Raw genomic sequence first — 22,192 nt, forward strand, 5'->3', positions numbered from 1 at the left:
AAGAAACCCACAGTTGTATTGACACGTCCACCTTTAAAAATGACCACTTTAAATAAAGCTTAAAATGTCGAAAAGACAGCCAGTATATTGTGAATGAGGTATTCTTTAAAAATTCCACCTTAAGAAACCCTGGATAATTAAGACGTCCCCCTTAAAAATGACCTTTAAAGTGTTACAGACTGCCTGTGTATTTCTGTGGCCCTCACAGCTCTTCCCCTCAGTCTCTGCCTCTGCCCCTCCCCCTCCCCCCTCTGTCTCTCTCACACGCATGCTCACAGAATACAACTGACAGACTCATGATTCAATGAATTTCGACCGGGGAGCACCCTCCAAAAAATCACCCGTAGCTCGAAAACTTTTCCCAACCAAAAATGAACAAAGCATACCGTAGCGACAAGGAGAGTCTTGTGCTCGAGATGGTGTAAAAATTTTTGCACTTTGAGCGAGATTTGATGGTGTAATTACGAGTTAAAAACAGGCAAAGTTTTGAAAATCTGCGTGCCGACCCGCTCTTAAAATACATTGAGCTCTATGGGAGGAAAACCCTCCCAAGTGTCAAACAAAAATTCATAACTCAAGAACGGTATTCTCAAACGGTCTGAAACTTACAAGTTTGAGAAAGGGGAAATTTCTCTACCATTTAAAGTTTAAATGAAGTCTGTAGGTGAAAGTATAAGGAAGTTATGGTGAAATGTTCGGCAGAAAATTGAAAAAGAAAAAAAATAATTTCAATGGGTTCCTATGGGAGCGTACCCACCCTCCGAACAAATGCTTATAGCTCGGAAAGTTTTCCTCACATCACTTAACCGTATATACCGTTGCGACAAGAAGAGTCTGGGGATCGATATGGTATAAAAAATTTGCAGATTAAGTGAGAATTGAGCATGTTATGACGAGTTAAAAACAGGAGAAAATTTTAGAAACCGCACTCTGAGCTGCTCCAAAAATACATTGAACCCTATGGGAGCCGAAACCGTCCCTAGTGCCGAACAAAAATTCATAACTCAAAAACCGTATTTTCAATAATGTTCAAATTTAGAGGTCTCAGAAAGGACAAGTTTCTCTACCATTTAAAATTTAAATGAAGTTTCTAGGTGAAACTATGAGGAAGTTATGGCGATTTGTTCGGCTGAAAAGTGAAAAAACGGCTTTTTGCCACTGAAACTACAGTGGATGACATCACCCCCACTCTAAGAGCCTCCCATTGAAATGAATGGAGGGATTTTGAAGGAGGAAAAGAAAGGGAAGGATGAGTGCAAAAATTCCGAAAACGGAAGTGATGGGAGCCGGTACGCCCGGGTCCGACCGTCTGAAATCCCGTGTCCGTAGCTTGAAAAATGACCGAGTTAGAGCACTTTGAAAATTAATTCCATAGAAATGACTGGGGAAAAACAGAGCGAAAAACGAGTGTAGCGGACGAACGAGTGCGGGTATCGGAAAGCTGTATACAAGCCCACATCGTCGCTATAGGACGCACGATTTCCAGGTGGAACGGAGTCGATAGCTCAAAAGCTGCGGGACTAGTTAAGCGGACAAGGAAACGCGGAATAATAAAAATAATAATAAAAATAATAATAATATGACTTACGGATAACAATATATCGCGCCGCTGCTTACAGCAGCAGGCGCAACATAACCAGGAGGAAACGCGAGATGTTGCGCCGCCTAAACCCCCGCCCCCCGATCCGCGTCTTTCCCGCTTAAAGAGAGGCTGTCGGTACGGTAAACCCGCGTGGGTCACTAGGCGACGCCTATGGTGAAGGAGTTTACTGCTAAGCTGTCGGTAGTGGGATGTTAAGAGAGCACTCTCCCACAGCAGTTTACATTGGACTCTATGGAGCTCTGTAGGCCGTGAATGGAAAACGGGGTCAAAGGTCATGAAGCGGGTGGGCTATCGGCCTATAGTTTCACGTGGTGGGACCGTGGACTCTCGGGCCTGCCCGTTTGAGTTCAGGTGTCTCTAGCGCGAAAACTGACCGTGTGACAGCAGTTTGAAAGTTTGACAAAAGTTTATGGACACTTTTCCATTCATTCCTATGGGAGAAAACACGAAATTTGACATGCTTACTGTGCAAAAACTATGTAAGTTTTCCAAAAGCTGTATACAAGCCCGCATCCCACAGGGAAGCTCTACGAATGAAACTTGGAACGGAGTCCATATCTCGAAAACTGTGGGCGGAGTTAACCGGACAAGAATGAACGATCCTCAGAATGAAGGGCAGCAAACGTAACACTAGAGGTCTGCATTTCCAGGAGGAAACGCGAGATGTTGCGCCGCCTAAACCCCCGCCCCCCGATCCGCGTCTTTCCCGCTTAAAGCGAGGTCCTCGGTACGGTAAACCCGCGTGGGTCACTAGGCGACGCTTATGGTGAAGGAGTTTACTGCTAAGCCGTTGGTAGTGGGATGTTAAGAGAGCACTCTCCCACAGCAGTTTACATTGGACTCTATGGAGCTCTGTAGGCCGTGAATGGAAAACGGGGTCAAAGGTCATGAAGCGGGCGGGGTATCGGCCTATAGTTTCACGTGGTGGGACCGTGGACCCTCGGGTCTGCCCGTTTGAATTCTGGTGTATCTAGCTCGAAAACTGACCGTGTGACAGCAGTTTAAAAATTTGACAAAAGTTTATGGACATTTTTCCATTCATTCCTATGGGAGTAAAGATGAAACTTAAAATGCTTCCTGTGCGAAAACTATGTAACTTTTCCAAAAGCTGTATACAAGCCCGCATCCCACAGGGAAGCTCTACGAAACAAACTTTGAACGGAGTCGATATCTCGAAAACTGTGGGCGGAGTTAACCGGACAAAAATGAACGATCCTCAGAATGAAGGGCAGCAAACGTAACACTAGAGGTCTGCATTTCCAGGAGGAAACGCGAGATGTTGCGCCGCCTAAACCCCTGCCCCCCGATCCGCGTCTTTCCCGCTTAAAGCGAGGTCCTCGACACGGTAAACCCGCGTGGGTCACTAGGCGACGCTTATGGTGAAGGAGTTTACTGCTAAGCTGTTGGTAGTGGGATGTTAAGAGAGCACTGTCCCACAGCAGTTTACATTGGACTCTATGGAGCTGTGTAGGCCGTGAATGGAAAACGGGGTCAAAGGTCATGAAGCGGGTGGGCTATCGGCCTATAATTTTACGTGGTGGGACCTTGGACCCTCGGGTCTGCCCGTTTGAGTTCTGGTGTCTCTAGCTCGAAAACTGAGCGTGTGACAGCAGTTTGAAAGTTTGACAAAAGTTTATGGACATTTTTCCATTCATTCCTATGGGAGTAAAGATGAAAGTTCAAAGGCTTCCTGTGCAAAAACTATGCAACTTTTCCAAAAGCTGTATACAAGCCCGCATCCCACAGGGCAGCTCTACGAAACAAACTTTGAACGGAGTCGATATCTCGAAAACTGTGGGCGGAGTTAACCGGACAAAAATGAACGATCCTCAGAATGAAGGGCAGCAAACGTAACACTAGAGGTCTGCATTTCCAGGAGGAAACGCGAGATGTTGCGCCGCCTAAACCCCCGTCCCCCGATCCGCGTCTTTCCCGCTTAAAGCGAGGTCCTCGATACGGTAAACCCGCGTGGGTCACTAGGCGACGCTTATGGTGAAGGAGTTTACTGCTAAGCTGTCGGTAGTGGGATGTTAAGAGAGCACTCTCCCACAGCAGTTTACATTGGACTCTGTGGAGCTCAGTAGGCCGTGAATGGAATACGGGGTCAAAGGTCATGAAGCGGGTGGGCTATCGGCCTATAGTTTCACGTGGTGGGACCGTGGACCCTCGGGTCTGCCCGTTTGAATTCTGGTGTCTCTAGCTCAAAAACTGACCGTGTGACAGCACTTTGAAAGTTTGACAAAAGTTTATGGACATTTTTCCATTCATTCCTATGGGAGAAAAGTTGAAACTTCAAATGCTTACTGTGCTAAAACTATGTAACTTTTCCAAAAGCTGTATACAAGCCCGCATCCCACAGGGAAGCTCTACGAAACAAACTTTGAACAGAGTCGATATCTCGAAAACTGTGGGCGGAGTTAACCGGACAAGAATGAACGATCCTCAGAATGAAGGGCAGCAAACGTAACACTAGAGGTCTGCATTTCCAGGAGGAAACGCGAGATGTTGCGCCGCCTAAACCCCCGTCCCCCGATCCGCGTCTTTACCGCTTAAAGCGAGGTCCTCGATACGGTAAACCCGCGTGGGTCACTAGGCGACGCTTATGGTGAAGGAGTTTACTGCTAAGCTGTTGGTAGGTGGATGTTAAGAGAGCACTCTCCCACAGCAGTTTACATTGGACTCTATGGAGCTCAGTAGGGCGTGAATAGAAAACGATACATTCTGAATTCCACCTTTAAAAACAATTCCACCTTAAGAAACCCAGAATTGTATTGAAATGTCCACATCACAGGCCAAAAGAGTCTTAAAAGCAAAAAAAAGATGGCCAATACATTTTAAATACCACCTTAATAAAAATTCCACCTTAAGAAACCCACAGTTGTATTGACACGTCCACCTTTAAAAATGACCACTTGAAATAAAGCTTAAAATGTCGAAAAGACAGGCAGTATATTGTGAATGAGGTATTCTTAAAAAATTCCACCTTAAGAAACCCTGGATAATTAAGACGTCCCCCTTAAAAATGACCTTTAAAGTGTTACAGACTGCCTGTGTATTTCTGTGGCCCTCACAGCTCTTCCCCTCAGTCTTTGCTTCTGCCCCTCCCCCTCCCCCCTCTGTCTCTCTCACACGCACGCTCACAGAATACAACTGACAGACTCATGATTCAATGAATTTCGACCGGGGAGCACCCTCCATAAAATGACCCGTAGCTCGAAAACTTTTCCCAACCAAAATTGAACGAAGCATACCGTAGCGACAAGGAGAGTCTGGCGCTCGAGATGGTGTAAAAATTTTTTCAGTTTGAGCGAGAATTGATGGTGTAAAAATGAGTTAAAAAAGGGCAAATTTGAGAAAATTTGGCTTTCTGAAAATACATTGAACTCTATGGGAGCCGAAACGTCCTACTGCCAAACAAATCTTCATAACTCCAGAACCGTATCTTCAAATGATTTCAAATCTACATATTTTAGAAAGGAGAAGTTTCTCTACCATTTGAAAGTAAAATGAAGTCTGTAGGTGAAAGTATAAGGAAGTTATGGCAAAATGTTCGGCTAAAAGTTGAATATCGAAAAAGGACAGGCATATTCATTTCAATGTATTCCTATGGGAGCGTACCCACCCTCCGAACAAATGCTTATAGCTCAGAAATGATATCCCAAATGGCTAAACTGCATATACCGTTGCGACAAGGAGAGTCTAAGGAAGAAGCTGGTATAAAAAATTAGCAGTTTGAGCAAGAATTGACCGTGTTATGACGAGTTAAAAACAGGAGAAAAATTTAGAAACCGCACTCTGAGCCGCTCCAAAAATACATTGAACTCTATGGGAGCCAAAACCCTCCCTAGTGCCGAACAAAAATTCATAACTCAAAAACCGTATTATCGATTACGTTCAAATTTACAGATGCTAGAAAGGACAAGTTTCTCTATCATTTAAAATTTAAATGAAGTTTTTGGGTGAAAGTATGAGAACGTTATGGTGAATTGTTCGGCTGAAAAGTGAAAAAACGGTTTTGGCCAGTGAACCCAGAGTGTCTATGATGTCACCCACTCTAAATGTCTTCCATACAAGTGAATGGAGGGATATTCAAGGAGGAATAGAAAGAGAAGGATGAGTGCGAGAGGTCCAAAAACGGAAGTGACGGGTCACGGTGCGCCCGGGTCCGACCGTCTGAAATCTCGTGTCCGTAGCTTGAAAATTGACCGAGTTAGAGCAGTTCGAAAATTAATTCCATAGAAATGACTGGGGAAAAACGGAGCGATAAACGAGTGTAGCGGACGAACGAGTGCGGGTATCGGAAAGCTGTATACAAGCCCACATCGTCGCTATAGGACGCACGATTTCCAGGTGGAACGGAGTCGATAGCTCGAAAGCTGCGGGACTAGTTAGGCGGACAAGGAAACGCGGAATAATAAGAATAATAATAATAATAATAATATGACTTAAGAAGAACAGTATATTGCGCGCTGCTGAAGCAGCTTGCGCAACATAACTAGAGGTCTGCATTTCCAGGAGGAAACGCGAGATGTTGCGCCGCCTAAACCCCCGCCCCCCGATCCGCGTCTTTCCCGCTTAAAGCGAGGTCCTCGATACGGTAAACCCGTGTGGGTCACTAGGCGACGCTTATGGTGAAGGAGTTTACTGCTAAGCTGTTGGTAGTGGGATGTTAATAGAGCACTGTCCCACAGCAGTTTACATTGGACTCTATGGAGCTCTGTAGGCCGTGAATGGAAAAGGGGTCAAAGGTCATGAAGCGGGTGGGCTATCGGCCCATAGTTTTACGTGGTGGGACCGTGGACCCTCGGGTCTGCCCGTTTGAGTTCTGGTGTCTCTAGCTCGAAAACTGACCGTGTGACAGCACTTTGAAAGTTTGACAAAAGTTTATGGACATTTTTCCATTCATTCCTATGGGAGAAAAGTTGAAACTTCAAATGCTTACTGTGCGAAAACTATGTAACTTTTCCAAAAGCTGTATACAAGCCCGCATCCCACAAGGAAGCTCTACGAAACAAACTTTGAACGGGGTCGATATCTCGAAAACTGTGGGCGGAGTTAACCGGACAAGGAATGAAGATCCTCAGAATGAAGGGCAGCAAACGTAACACTAGAGGTCTGCATTTCCAGGAGGAAACGCGAGATGTTGCGCCGCCTAAACCCCCGCCCCCCGATCCGCGTGTTTCCCGCTTAAAGAGAGGCCCTCGATACGGTAAACCCGCGTGGGTCACTAGGCGACGCTTATGGTGAAGGAGTTTACTGCTAAGCTGTCGGTAGTGGGATGTTAAGAGAGCACTCTCCCACAGCAGTTTACATTGGACTCTATGGAGCTCTGTAGGCCGTGAAAGGAAAACGGGGTCAAAGGTCATGAAGCGGGTGGGCTATCGGCCCATAAATTCACGTGGTGGGACCGTGGACTCTCGGGTCTGCCCGTTTGAATTCTGGTGTCTCTAGCTCGAAAACTGACCGTGTGACAGCAGTTTTAAAGTTTGACAAAAGTTTATGGACATTTTTCCATTCATTCCTATGGGAGAAAAGATGAAACTTCAAATGCTTACTGTGCGAAAACTATGTAACTTTTCCAAAAGCTGTATACAAGCCCGCATCCCACAGGGCAGCTCTACGAGACAAACTTTGAACGGAGTCGATATCTCGAAAACTGTGGGCGGAGTTAACCGGACAAGAATGAACGATCCTCAGAATGAAGGGCAGCAAACGTAACACTAGAGGTCTGCATTTCCAGGAGGAAACGCGAGATGTTGCGCCGCCTAAACCCCCGCCCCCCGATCCGCGTCTTTCACGCTTAAAGCGAGGTCCTCGATACGGTAAACCCGCGTGGGTCACTAGGCGACGCTTATGCTGAAGAAGTTTACTGCTAAGCTGTCGGTAGTGGGATGTTAAGAGAGCACTCTCCCACAGCAGTTTACATTGGACTCTATGGAGCTGTGTAGGCCGTGAATGGAAAACGGGGTCAAAGGTCATGAAGCGGGCGGGTTATCGGCCCATAAGTTTACGTGGTGGGACCGTGGACCCTCGGGTCTGCCCGTTTGAGTTCTGGTGTCTCTAGCTCGAAAACTGAGCGTGTGACAGCAGTTTGAAAGTTTGACAAAAGTTTATGGACATTTTTCCATTCATTCCTATGGGAGAAAAGATGAAACTTCAAAGGCTTACTGTGCAAAAACTATGCAACTTTTCCAAAAGCTGTATACAAGCCCGCATCCCACAGGGAAGCTGTACGAAACAAACTTTGAACGGAGTCGATATCTCGAAAACTGTGGGCGGAGTTAACCAGACAAGAATGAACGATCCTCAGAATGAAGGGCAGCAAACGTAACACTAGAGGTCTGCATTTCCAGGAGGAAACGCGAGATGTTGCGCCGCCTAAATCCCTGCCCCCCGATCCGCATCTTTCCCGCTTAAAGCAAGGTCCTCGATACGGTAAACCCGCGTGGGTCACTAGGCGACGCTTATGGTGAAGGAGTTTACTGCTAAGCTGTTGGTAGTGGGATGTTAAGAGAGCACTCTCCCACAGCAGTTTACATTGGACTCTATGGAGCTCTGTAGGCCGTGAAAGGAAAACGGGGTCAAAGGTCATGAAGCGGGTGGGCTATCGGCCCATAGTTTCACGTGGTGGGACCGTGGACTCTCGGGTCTGCCCGTTTGAGTTCTGGTGTCTCTAGCTCGAAAACTGACCGTGTGACAGCAGTTTGAAAGTTTGACAAAAGTTTATGGACATTTTTCCATTCATTCCTATGGGAGTAAAGATGAAACTTCAAATGCTTACTGTGCGAAATCTATGTAACTTTTCCAAAAGCTGTATACAAGCCCGCATCCCACAAGGAAGCTCTACGAAACAAACTTTGAACGGGGTCGATATCTCGAAAACTGTGGGCGGAGTTAACCGGACAAGGAATGAAGATCCTCAGAATGAAGGGCAGCAAACGTAACACTAGAGGTCTGCATTTCCAGGAGGAAACGCGAGATGTTGCGCCGCCTAAACCCCCGTCCCCCGATCCGCGTCTTTCCCGCTTAAAGCGAGGTCCTCGATACGGTAAACCCGCGTGGGTCACTAGGCGACGCTTATGGTGAAGGAGTTTACTGCTAAGCTGTTGGTAGGTGGATGTTAAGAGAGCAGTCTCCCACAGCAGTTTACATTGGACTCTATGGAGCTCTGTAGGCCGTGAAAGGAAAACGGGGTCAAAGGTCATGAAGCGGGTGGGCTATCGGCCCATAGTTTCACGTGCTGGGACCGTGGACCCTCGGGTCTGCCCGTTTGAGTTCTGGTGTCTCTAGCTCGAAAACTGACCGTGTGACAGCAGTTTGAAAGTTTGACAAAAGTTTATGGACATTTTTCCATTCATTCCTATGGGAGTAAAGATGAAACTTCAAATGCTTCCTGTGCGAAAACTATGTAACTTTTCCAAAAGCTGTATACAAGCCCGCATCCCACAGGGCAGCTCTACGAATGAAACTTTGAACGGAGTCGATATCTCGAAAACTGTGGGCGGAGTTAACCGGACAAGAATGAACGATCCTCAGAATGAAGGGCAGCAAACGTAACACCAGGAGGAAACGCGAGATGTTGCGCCGCCTAAACCCCCGTCCCCCGATCCGCGTCTTTCCCGCTTAAAGCGAGGTCCTCGATACGGTAAACCCGCGTGGGTCACTAGGCGACGCTTATGGTGAAGGAGTTTACTGCTAAGCTGTTGGTAGGTGGATGTTAAGAGAGCACTCTCCCACAGCAGTTTACATTGGACTCTATGGAGCTCTGTAGGCCGTGAATGGAAAACGATACATTTTGAATTCCACCTTTAAAAACAATTCCACCTTAAGAAACCCAGAATTGTATTGAAATATCCACATCACAGGCCAAAAGAGTCTTAAAAGCAAAAAAAGATGGCCAATACATTTTAAATACCACCTTAATAAAAATTCCACCTTAAGAAACCCACAGTTGTATTGACACGTCCACCTTTAAAAATGACCACTTTAAATAAAGCTTAAAATGTCGAAAAGACAGGCAGTATATTGTGAATGAGGTATTCTTAAAAAATTCCACCTTAAGAAACCCTGGATAATTAAGATGTCCCCCTTAAAAATGACCTTTAAAGTGTTACAGACTGCCTGTGTATTTCTGTGGCCCTCACAGCTCTCCACCTCAGTCTCTGCCTCTGCCCCTCCCCCCTCTGTCTGTCTCTCACACGCACGCTCACAGAATACAACTGACAGACTCATGATTCAATGAATTTCGACCGGTGGCGCACCTTCCAAAAAACCTCAAATATCTCAAAAACTTTTCCAGGTCCAAAAATGAACGAAGCATACCGTAGCGACAAGGAGAGTCTGGTGCTCGAGATGGTGTAAAAAATTTTGCACTTTGAGCGAGATTTGATGGTGTAATTACGAGTTAAAAACAGGCAAAGTTTTGAAAATCTGCGTGCCGACCCGCTCTTAAAATACATTGAGCTCTATGGGAGGAAAACCCTCCCAAGTGTCAAACAAAAATTCATAACTCAAGAACGGTATTCTCAAACGGTCTGAAACTTACAAGTGTGAGAAAGGGGAAATTTCTCTACCATTTAAAGTTTAAATGAAGTCTGTAGGTGAAAGTATAAGGAAGTTATGGTGAAATGTTCGGCAGAAAATTGAAAAAGACAAAAAATAATTTCAATGGGTTCCTATGGGAGCGTACCCACACTCCGAACAAATGCTTATAGCTCGGAAAGTTTTCCCCACATCACTTAACCGTATATACCGTTGCGACAAGGAGAGTCTGGGGATCGATATGGTATAAAAAATTTGCAGATTAAGTGAGAATTGAGCATGTTATGACGAGTTAAAAACAGGAGAAAATTTTAGAAACCGCACTCTGAGCTGCTCCAAAAATACATTGAACCCTATGGGAGCCGAAACCCTCCCTAGTGCCGAACAAAAATTCATAACTCAAAAACCGTATTTTCAATAATGTTCAAATTTAGAGGTCTTAGAAAGGACAAGTTTCTCTACCATTTAAAATTTAAATGAAGTTTCTAGGTGAAAGTATGAGGAAGTTATGGTGATTTGTTTGGCTGAAAAGTGAAAAACCCGTTTTCTGAGAAGGAATCTACAGTGTATGACGTCACCCACTGTAAGAGCCTCCCATTGAAATGAATGGAGGGATTTTGAAGGAGGAATAGAAAGGGAAGGATGAGTGCAAAAAATCTGAAAACGGAAGTGATGGGAGCCGGTACGCCCGGGTCCGACCGTCTGAAATCCCGTGTCCGTAGCTTGAAAAATGACCGAGTTAGAGCACTTTGAAAATTAATTCCATAGAAATGACTGGGGAAAAACGGAGCGATAAACGAGTGTAGCGGACGAACGAGTGCGGGTATCGGAAAGCTGTATACAAGCCCACATCGTCGCTATAGGACGCACGATTTCCAGGTGGAACGGAGTCAATAGCTCGAAAGCTGCGGGACTAGTTAAGCGGACAAGGAAACGCGGAATAATAAAAATAATAATAAAAATAATAATAATAATATGACTTACGGATAACAATATATTGCGCCGCTGCTTAAAGCAGCAGGCGCAACATAACTAGAGGTCTGCATTTCCAGGAGGAAACGCAAGATGTTGCGCCGCCGAAACCCCCGTCTCCTGATCCGCGTCTTAAAATGTTGAAAAGACAGGCAGTATATTGTGAATGAGGTCTTTTTTAAAAATTCCACCTTAAGAAACCCTGGATAATTAAGACGTCCCCCTTAAAAATGACCTTTAAAGTGTTACAGGCTGCCTGTGTATTTCTGTGGCCCTCACAGCTCTCCCCGTCAGTCTCTGCCTCTGCCCCTTCCCCTCCCCCCTCTCTCTCTCTCACACGCACGCTCACAGAACACAACTGACAGACTCATGATTCAATGAATTTCGACCGGTGGGGCACCCTCCAAAAAACCTCAAATATCTCCAAAACTTTTCCAGGTCCAAAAATGAACGAAGCATACCGTAGCGACAAGGAGAGTCTGGTGCTCGAGATGGTGTAAAAATTTTTGCACTTTGAGCGAGATTTGATGGTGTAATTACGAGTTAAAAACAGGCAAAGTTTTGAAAATCTGCGTGCCGAGCCGCTCTTAAAATACATTGAGCTCTATGGGAGGAAAACCCTCCCAAGTGTCAAACAAAAATTCATAACTCAAGAACGGTATTATCAAACGGTCTGAAACTTACAAGTTTGAGAAAGGGGACACTTCTCTACCATTTAAAATTTAAATGAAGTCTGTAGGTGAAAGTATAAGGAAGTTATGGTGAAATGTTCGGCAGAAAATTGAAAAAGAAAAAAAATAATTTCAATGGGTTCCTATGGGAGCGTACCCACCCTCCGAACAAATGCTTATAGCTCGGAAAGTTTTCCCCACATCACTTAACCGTATATACCGTTGCGACAAGGAGAGTCTGGGGATCGATATGGTATAAAAAATTTGCAGATTAAGTGAGAATTGAGCATGTTATGACGAGTTAAAAACAGGAGAAAATTTTAGAAACCGCACTCTGAGCTGCTCCAAAAATACATTGAACCCTATGGGAGCCGAAACCGTCCCTAGTGCCGAACAAAAATTCATAACTCAAAAACCGTATTTTCAATAATGTTCAAATTTAGAGGTCTTAGAAAGGACAAGTTTCTCTACCATTTAAAATTTAAATGAAGTTTCTAGGTGAAACTATAAGGAAGTTATGGCGATTTGTTCGGCTGAAAAGTGAAAAAACGGCTTTTTGCCACTGAAACTACAGTGGATGACATCACCCCCACTCTAAGAGCCTCCCATTGAAATGAATGGAGGGATTTTGAAGGAGGAAAAGAAAGGGAAGGATGAGTGCAAAAATTCCGAAAATGGAAGTGATGGGAGCCGGTACGCCCGGGTCCGACCGTCTGAAATCCCGTGTCCGTAGCTTGAAAAATGACCGAGTTAGAGCACTTTGAAAATTAATTCCATAGAAATGACTGGGGAAAAACGGAGCGATAAACGAGTGTAGCGGACGAACGAGTGCGGGTATCGGAAAGCTGTATACAAGCCCACATCGTCGCTATAGGACGCACGATTTCCAGGTGGAACGGAGTCGATAGCTCGAAAGCTGCGGGACTAGTTAGGCGGACAAGGAAACGCGGAATAATAAAAATAATAATAATAATAATAAAAATAATAATAATATGACTTAAGAAGTACAGTATATTGCGCGCTGCTGAAGCAGCTTGCGCAACATAATAACACTAGAGGTCTGCATTTCCAGGAGGAAACGCGAGATGTTGCGCCGCCTAAACCCCCTCCCCCCGATCCGCGTCTTTCCCGCTTAAAGCGAGGTCCTCGATACGGTAAACCCGCGTGGGTCACTAGGCGACGCTTATGGTGAAGGAGTTTACTGCTAAGCTGTCGGTAGTGGGATGTTAAGAGAGCACTCTCCCACAGCAGTTTACATTGGACTCTATGGAGCTCTGTAGGCCGTGAATGGAAAACGGGGTCAAAGGTCATGAAGCGGGCGGGTTATCGGCCCATAATTTTACGTGGTGGGACCGTGGACCCTCGGGTCTGCCCGTTTGAGTTCTGGTGTCTCTAGCTCGAAAACTGACCGTGTGACAGAAGTTTGAAAGTTTGACAAAAGTTTATGGACATTTTTCCATTCATTCCTATGGGAGAAAAGATGAAACTTCAAAGGCTTACTGTGCAAAAACTATGCAACTTTTCCAAAAGCTGTATACAAGCCCGCATCCCACAGGGAAGCTGTACGAAACAAACTTTGAACGGAGTCGATATCTCGAAAACTGTGGGCGGAGTTAACCGGACAAGAACGAACGATCCTCAGAATGAAGGGCAGCAAACGTAACACTAGAGGTCTGCATTTCCAGGAGGAAACGCGAGATGTTGCGCCGCCTAAACCCCCGCCCCCCGATCCGCGTCTTTACCGCTTAAAGCGAGGTCCTCGATACGGTAAACCCGCGTGGGTCACTAGGCGACGCTTATGGTGAAGGAGTTTACTGCTAAGCTGTTGGTAGTGGGATGTTAAGAGAGCACTGTCCCACAGCAGTTTACATTGGACTCTATGGAGCTGTGTAGGCCGTGAATGGAAAACGGGGTCAAAGGTCATGAAGCGGGTGGGCTATCGGCCTATAATTTTACGTGGTGGGACCTTGGACCCTCGGGTCTGCCCGTTTGAGTTCTGGTGTCTCTAGCTCGAAAACTGAGCGTTTGACAGCAGTTTTAAAGTTTGACAAAAGTTTATGGACATTTTTCCATTCATTCCTATGGGAGTAAAGATGAAAGTTCAAAGGCTTCCTGTGCAAAAACTATGCAACTTTTCCAAAAGCTGTATACAAGCCCGCATCCCACAGGGAAGCTCTACGAAACAAACTTTGAACGGAGTCGATATCTCGAAAACTGTGGGCGGAGTTAACCGGACAAAAATGAACGATCCTCAGAATGAAGGGCAGCAAACGTAACACTAGAGGTCTGCATTTCCAGGAGGAAACGCGAGATGTTGCGCCGCCTAAACCCCTGCCCCCCGATCCGCGTCTTTCCCGCTTAAAGCGAGGTCCTCGATACGGTAAACCCGCGTGGGTCACTAGGCGACGCTTATGGTGAAGGAGTTTACTGCTAAGCTGTTGGTAGTGGGATGTTAAGAGAGCACTCTCCCACAGCAGTTTACATTGGACTCTATGGAGCTCTGTAGGCGGTGAATGGAAAACGGGGTCAAAGGTCATGAAGCGGGTGGGCTATCGGCCCATAATTTTACGTGGTGGGACCGTGGACTCTCGGGTCTGCCCGTTTGAGTTCTGGTGTCTCTAGCTCGAAAACTGACCGTGTGACAGCAGTTTGAAAGTTTGACAAAAGTTTATGGACATTTCTTCATTCATTCCTATGGGAGAAAACACGAAACTTCAAATGCTTACTGTGCGAAAACTATGTAACTTTTCCAAAAGCTGTATACAAGCCCGCATCCCACAGGGAAGCTCTACGAATGAAACTTTGAACGGAGTCGATATCTCGAAAACTGTGGGCGGAGTTAACCGGACAAGAACGAACGATCCTCAGAATGAAGGGCAGCAAACGTAACACGAGATGTTGCGCCGCCTAAACCCCCGTCCCCCGATCCGCGTCTTTCCCGCTTAAAGCGAGGTCCTCGATACGGTAAACCCGCGTGGGTCACTTGGCGACGCTTATGGTGAAGGAGTTTACTGCTAAGCTGTTGGTAGTGGGATGTTAAGAGAGCACTCTCCCACAGCAGTTTACATTGGACTCTATGGAGCTCAGTAGGGCGTGAATAGAAAACGATAAATTTTGAATTCCACCTTTAAAAACAATTCCACCTTAAGAAACCCAGAATTGTATTGAAATGTCCACATCACAGGCCAAAAGCAAAAAAAGATGGCCAATACATTTTAAATACCACCTTAATAAAAATTCCACCTTAAGAAACCCACAGTTGTATTGACACGTCCACCTTTAAAAATGACCACTTTAAATAAAGCTTAAAATGTCGAAAAGACAGCCAGTATATTGTGAATGAGGTATTCTTTAAAAATTCCACCTTAAGAAACCCTGGATAATTAAGACGTCCCCCTTAAAAATGACCTTTAAAGTGTTACAGACTGCCTGTGTATTTCTGTGGCCCTCACAGCTCTTCCCCTCAGTCTCTGCCTCTGCCCCTCCCCCTCCCCCCTCTGTCTCTCTCACACGCATGCTCACAGAATACAACTGACAGACTCATGATTCAATGAATTTCGACCGGGGAGCACCCTCCAAAAAATCACCCGTAGCTCGAAAACTTTTCCCAACCAAAATTGAACGAAGCATACCGTAGCGACAAGGAGAGTCTTGTGCTCGAGATGGTGTAAAAATTTTTGCACTTTGAGCGAGATTTGATGGTGTAATTACGAGTTAAAAACAGGCAAAGTTTTGAAAATCTGCGTGCCGACCCGCTCTTAAAATACATTGAGCTCTATGGGAGGAAAACCCTCCCAAGTGTCAAACAAAAATTCATAACTCAAGAACGGTATTCTCAAACGGTCTGAAACTTACAAGTTTGAGAAAGGGGAAATTTCTCTACCATTTAAAATTTAAATGAAGTCTGTAGGTGAAAGTATAAGGAAGTTATGGTGAAATGTTCGGCAGAAAATTGAAAAAGAAAAAAAATAATTTCAATGGGTTCCTATGGGAGCGTACCCACCCTCCGAACAAATGCTTATAGCTCGGAAAGTTTTCCTCACATCACTTAACCGTATATACCGTTGCGACAAGGAGAGTCTGGGGATCGATATGGTATAAAAAATTTGCAGATTAAGTGAGAATTGAGCATGTTATGACGAGTTAAAAACAGGAGAAAATTTTAGAAACCGCACTCTGAGCTGCTCCAAAAATACATTGAACCCTATGGGAGCCGAAACCGTCCCTAGTGCCGAACAAAAATTCATAACTCAAAAACCGTATTTTCAATAATGTTCAAATTTAGAGGTCTCAGAAAGGACAAGTTTCTCTACCATTTAAAATTTAAATGAAGTTTCTAGGTGAAACTATGAGGAAGTTATGGCGATTTGTTCGGCTGAAAAGTGAAAAAACGGCTTTTTGCCACTGAAACTACAGTGGATGACATCACCCCCACTCTAAGAGCCTCCCATTGAAATGAATGGAGGGATTTTGAAGGAGGAAAAGAAAGGGAAGGATGAGTGCAAAAATTCCGAAAACGGAAGTGATGGGAGCTGGTACGCCCGGGTCCGACCGTCTGAAATCCCGTGTCCGTAGCTTGAAAAATGACCGAGTTAGAGTACTTTGAAAATTAATTCCATAGAAATGACTGGGGAAAAACAGAGCGAAAAACGAGTGTAGCGGACGAACGAGTGCGGGTATCGGAAAGCTGTATACAAGCCCACATCGTCGCTATAGGACGCACGATTTCCAGGTGGAACGGAGTCGATAGCTCGAAAGCTGCGGGACTAGTTAAGCGGACAAGGAAACGCGGAATAATAAAAATAATAATAAAAATAATAATAATATGACTTACGGATAACAATATATTGCGCCGCTGCTTAAAGCAGCAGGCGCAACATAACTAGAGGTCTGCATTTCCAGGAGGAAACGCGAGATGTTGCGCCGCCGAAACCCCTGCCCCCCGATCCGCGTCTTTCCCGCTTAAAGCGAGGTCCTCGGTACGGTAAACCCGCGTGGGTCACTAGGCGACGCTTATGGTGAAGGAGTTTACTGCTAAGCCGTCGGTAGTGGGATGTTAAGAGAGCACTCTCCCACAGCAGTTTACATTGGACTCTATGGAGCTCTGTAGGCCGTGAATAGAAAACGGGGTCAAAGGTCATGAAGCGGGTGGGCTATCGGCCCATAGTTTCACGTGATGGGACCGTGGACCCTCGGGTCTGCCCGTTTGAGTTCTGGTGTCTCTAGCTCGAAAACTGACCGTGTGACAGCAGTTTGAAAGTTTGACAAAAGTTTATGGACATTTCTCCATTCATTCCTATGGGAGAAAACACGAAACTTCAAATGCTTACTGTGCAAAAACTATGTAACTATTCCAAAAGCTGTATACAAGCCCGCATCCCACAGGGAAGCTCTACGAATGAAACTTTGAACGGAGTCGATATCTCGAAAACTGTGGGCGGAGTTAACCGGACAAGAACGAACGATCCTCAGAATGAAGGGCAGCAAACGTAACACTAGAGGTCTGCATTTCCAGGAGGAAACGCGAGATGTTGCGCCGCCGAAACCCCCGTCCCCCGATCCGCGTCTTTCCCGCTTAAAGCGAGGTCCTCGATACGGTAAACCCGCGTGGGTCACTAGGCGACGCTTATGGTGAAGGAGTTTACTGCTAAGCTGTCGGTAGTGGGATGTTAAGAGAGCACTCTCCCACAGCAGTTTACATTGGACTCTATGGAGCTGTGTAGGCCGTGAATGGAAAACGGGGTCAAAGGTCATGAAGCGGGCGGGGTATCGGCCTATAATTTCACATGGCGGGACCGTGGACTCTCGGGTCTGCCCGTTTGAATTCTGGTGTCTGTAGCTCGAAAACTGAGCGTGTGACAGCAGTTTGAAAGTTTGACAAAAGTTTATGGACATTTTTCCATTCATTCCTATGAGAGTAAAGATGAAACTTCAAATGCTTACTGTGCAAAAACTATGTAACTTTTCCAAAAGCTGTATACAAGCCCACATCCCACAGGGAAGCTCTACGAATGAAACTTTGAACGGAGTCGATATCTCGAAAACTGTGGGCGGAGTTAACCGGACAAGAATGAACGATCCTCAGAATGAAGGGCAGCAAACGTAACACTAGAGGTCTGCATTTCCAGGAGGAAACGCGAGATGTTGCGCCGCCTAAACCCCCGCCCCCCGATCCGCGTCTTTACCGCTTAAAGCGAGGTCCTCGATACGGTAAACCCGCGTGGGTCACTAGGCGACGCTTATGGTGAAGGAGTTTACTGCTAAGCTGTTGGTAGTGGGATGTTAAGAGAGCACTGTCCCACAGCAGTTTACATTGGACTCTATGGAGCTGTGTAGGCCGTGAATGGAAAACGGGGTCAAAGGTCATGAAGCGGGTGGGCTATCGGCCTATAATTTTACGTGGTGGGACCTTGGACCCTCGGGTCTGCCCGTTTGAGTTCTGGTGTCTCTAGCTCGAAAACTGAGCGTGTGACAGCAGTTTTAAAGTTTGACAAAAGTTTATGGACATTTTTCCATTCATTCCTATGGGAGTAAAGATGAAAGTTCAAAGGCTTCCTGTGCAAAAACTATGAAACTTTTCCAAAAGCTGTATACAAGCCCGCATCCCACAGGGCAGCTCTACGAAACAAACTTTGAACGGAGTCGATATCTCGAAAACTGTGGGCGGAGTTAACCGGACAAGAATGAACGATCCTCAGAATGAAGGGCAGCAAACGTAACACTAGAGGTCTGCATTTCCAGGAGGAAACGCGAGATGTTGCGCCGCCTAAACCCCCGTCCCCCGATCCGCGTCTTTCCCGCTTAAAGCGAGGTCCTCGGTACGGTAAACCCGCGTGGGTCACTAGGCGACGCTTATGGTGAAGGAGTTTACTGCTAAGCTGTCGGTAGTGGGATGTTAAGAGAGCACTCTCCCACAGCAGTTTACATTGGACTCTATGGAGCTGTGTAGGCCGTGAATGGAAAACGGGGTCAAAGGTCATGAAGCGGGTGGGCTATCGGCCTATAATTTCAGGTGGTGGGACCGTGGACTCTCGGGTCTGACCGTTTGAGTTCTGGTGTGTCTAGCTCGAAAACTGACCGTGTGACAGCAGTTTTAAAGTTTGACAAAAGTTTATGGACATTTTTCCATTCATTCCTATGGGAGTAAAGATGAAATTTCAAATGCTTACTGTGCGAAAACTATGTAACTTTTCCAAAAGCTGTATACAAGCCCGCATCCCACAGGGAAGCTCTACGAATGAAACTTTGAACGGAGTCGATATCTCGAAAACTGTGGGCGGAGTTAACCGGACAAGAATGAACGATCCTCAGAATGAAGGGCAGCAAACGTAACACTAGAGGTCTGCATTTCCAGGAGGAAACGCGAGATGTTGCGCCGCCTAAACCCCCGTCCCCCGATCCGCGTCTTTACCGCTTAAAGCGAGGTCCTCGATACGGTAAACCCGCGTGGGTCACTAGGCGACGCTTATGGTGAAGGAGTTTACTGCTAAGCTGTCGGTAGTGGGATGTTAAGAGAGCACTCTCCCACAGCAGTTTACATTGGACTCTATGGAGCTGTGTAGGCCGTGAATGGAAAACGGGGTCAAAGGTCATGAAGCGGGTGGGCTATCGGCCTATAGTTTCACGTGGTGGGACCTTGGACTCTCGGGTCTGCCCGTTTGAATTCTGGTGTCTCTAGCTCGAAAACTGAGCGTGTGACAGCAGTTTGAAAGTTTGACAAAAGTTTATGGACATTTTCCCATTCATTCCTATGGGAGTAAAGATGAAACTTCAAATGCTTACTGTGCAAAAACTATGCAACTTTTCCAAAAGCTGTATACAAGCCCGCATCCCACAGGTAAGCTCTACGAAACAAACTTTGAACGGAGTCGATATCTCGAAAACTGTGGGCGGAGTTAACCGGACAAGAATGAACGATCCTCAGAATTAAGGGCAGCAAACGTAACACTAGAGGTCTGCATTTCCAGGAGGAAATGCGAGATGTTGCGCCGCCTAAACCCCCGCCCCCCGATCCGCGTCTTTCCCGCTTAAAGCGAGGTCCTCGATACGGTAAACCCGCGTGGGTCACTAGGCGACGCTTATGGTGAAGGAGTTTACTGCTAAGCTGTCGGTAGTGGGATGTTAAGAGAGCACTCTCCCACAGCAGTTTACATTGGACTCTATGGAGCTCTGTAGGCCGTGAATGGAAAACGGGGTCAAAGGTCATGAAGCGGGCGGGGTATCGGCCTATAATTTCACGTGGTGGGACCGTGGACCCTCGGGTCTGCCCGTTTGAGTTCTGGTGTCTCTAGCTCGAAAACTGACCGTGTGACAGCAGTTTAAAAGTTTGACAAAAGTTTATGGACATTTTTCCATTCATTCCTATGGGAGAAAACACGAAACTTCAAATGATTACTGTGCAAAAACTATGTAACTTTTCCAAAAGCTGTATACAAGCCCGCATCCCACAGGGAAGCTCTACGAAACAAACTTTGAACGGAGTCGATATCTCGAAAACTGTGGGCGGAGTTAACCGGACAAAAATGAACGATCTTCAGAATGAAGGGCAGCAAACGTAACACCAGGAGGAAACGCGAGATGTTGCGCCGCCTAAACCCCTGCCCCCCGATCCGCGTCTTTCCCGCTTAAAGCGAGGTCCTCGATACGGTAAACCCACGTGGGTCACTAGGCGACGCTTATGGTGAAGGAGTTTACTGCTAAGCTGTCGGTAGTGGGATGTTAAGAGAGCACTCTCCCACAGCAGTTTACATTGGACTCTATGGAGCTCTGTAGGCCGTGAATGGAAAACGGGGTCAAAGGTCATGAAGCGGGTGGGCTATCGGCCCATAATTTTACGTGGTGGGACCGTGGACCCTCGGGTCTGCCCGTTTGAATTCTGGTGTCTCTAGCTCGAAAACTGAGCGTGTGACAGCAGTTTGAAAGTTTGACAAAAGTTTATGGACATATTTCCATTCATTCCTATGGGACAAAAGATGAAACTTCAAATGCTTACTGTGCTAAAACTATGCAACTTTTCCAAAAGCTGTATACAAGCCCGCATCCCACAGGGAAGCTCTACGAATGAAACTTTGAACGGAGTCGATATCTCGAAAACTGTGGGCGGAGTTAACCGGACAAGAACGAACGATCCTCAGAATGAAGGGCAGCAAACGTAACACTAGAGGTCTGCATTTCCAGGAGGAAACGCGAGATGTTGCGCCGCCTAAACCCCCGTCCCCCGATCCGCGTCTTTCCCGCTTAAAGCGGGGTCCTCGGTACGGAAACCCTCGTGGGTCACTAGGCGACGCCTATGGTGAAGGAGTTTACTGCTAAGCTGTCGGTAGTGGGATGTTAAGAGAGCACTCTTCCACAGCAGTTTACATTGGACTCTATGGAGCTGTGTAGGCCGTGAATGGAAAACGGGGTCAAAGGTCATGAAGCGGGTGGGCTATCGGCCTATAGTTTCACGTGGTGGGACCGTGGACCCTCGGGTCTGCCCGTTTGAGTTCTGGTGTCTCTAGCTCGAAAACTGACCGTGTGACAGCACTTTGAAAGTTTGACAAAAGTTTATGGACATTTTTCCATTCATTCCTATGGGAGAAAACACGAAACTTCAAATGCTTACTGTGCAAAAACTATGTAACTTTTCCAAAAGCTGTATAAAAGCCCGCATCCCACAGGGAAGCTCTACGAATGAAACTTTGAACGGAGTCGATATCTCAAAAACTGTGGGCGGAGTTAACCGGACAAGAACGAACGATCCTCAGAATGAAGGGCAGCAAACGTAACACTAGAGGTCTGCATTTCCAGGAGGAAACGCGAGATGTTGCGCCGCCTAAACCCCTGCCCCCCGATCCGCGTCTTTCCCGCTTAAAGAGAGGCTGTCGGTACGGTAAACCCGCGTGGGTCACTAGGCGACGCCTATGGTGAAGGAGTTTACTGCTAAGCTGTCGGTAGTGGGATGTTAAGAGAGCACTCTCCCACAGCAGTTTACATTGGACTCTATGGAGCTCTGTAGGCCGTGAATGGAAAACGGGGTCAAAGGTCATGAAGCGGGTGGGCTATCGGCCTATAGTTTCACGTGGTGGGACTGTGGACCCTCGGGTCTGCCCGTTTGAGTTCTGGTGTCTCTAGCTCGAAAACTGAGCGTGTGACAGCACTTTTAAAGTTTGACAAAAGTTTATGGACATTTTTCCATTCATTCCTATGGGAGTAAAGATGAAATTTCAAATGCTTACTGTGCGAAAACTATGTAACTTTTCCAAAAGCTGTATACAAGCCCGCATCCCACAGGGAAGCTCTACGAAACAAACTTTGAACGGAGTCGATATCTCGAAAACTGTGGGCGGAGTTAACCGGACAAGAATGAACGATCCTCAGAATGAAGGGCAGCAAACGTAACACTAGAGGTCTGCATTTCCAGGAG

The sequence above is a fragment of the Hoplias malabaricus genome, chromosome 6, assembly GCF_029633855.1.
Source record: "Hoplias malabaricus isolate fHopMal1 chromosome 6, fHopMal1.hap1, whole genome shotgun sequence".
In the NCBI taxonomy this organism is placed as follows: Eukaryota; Metazoa; Chordata; class Actinopteri; order Characiformes; family Erythrinidae; genus Hoplias; species Hoplias malabaricus.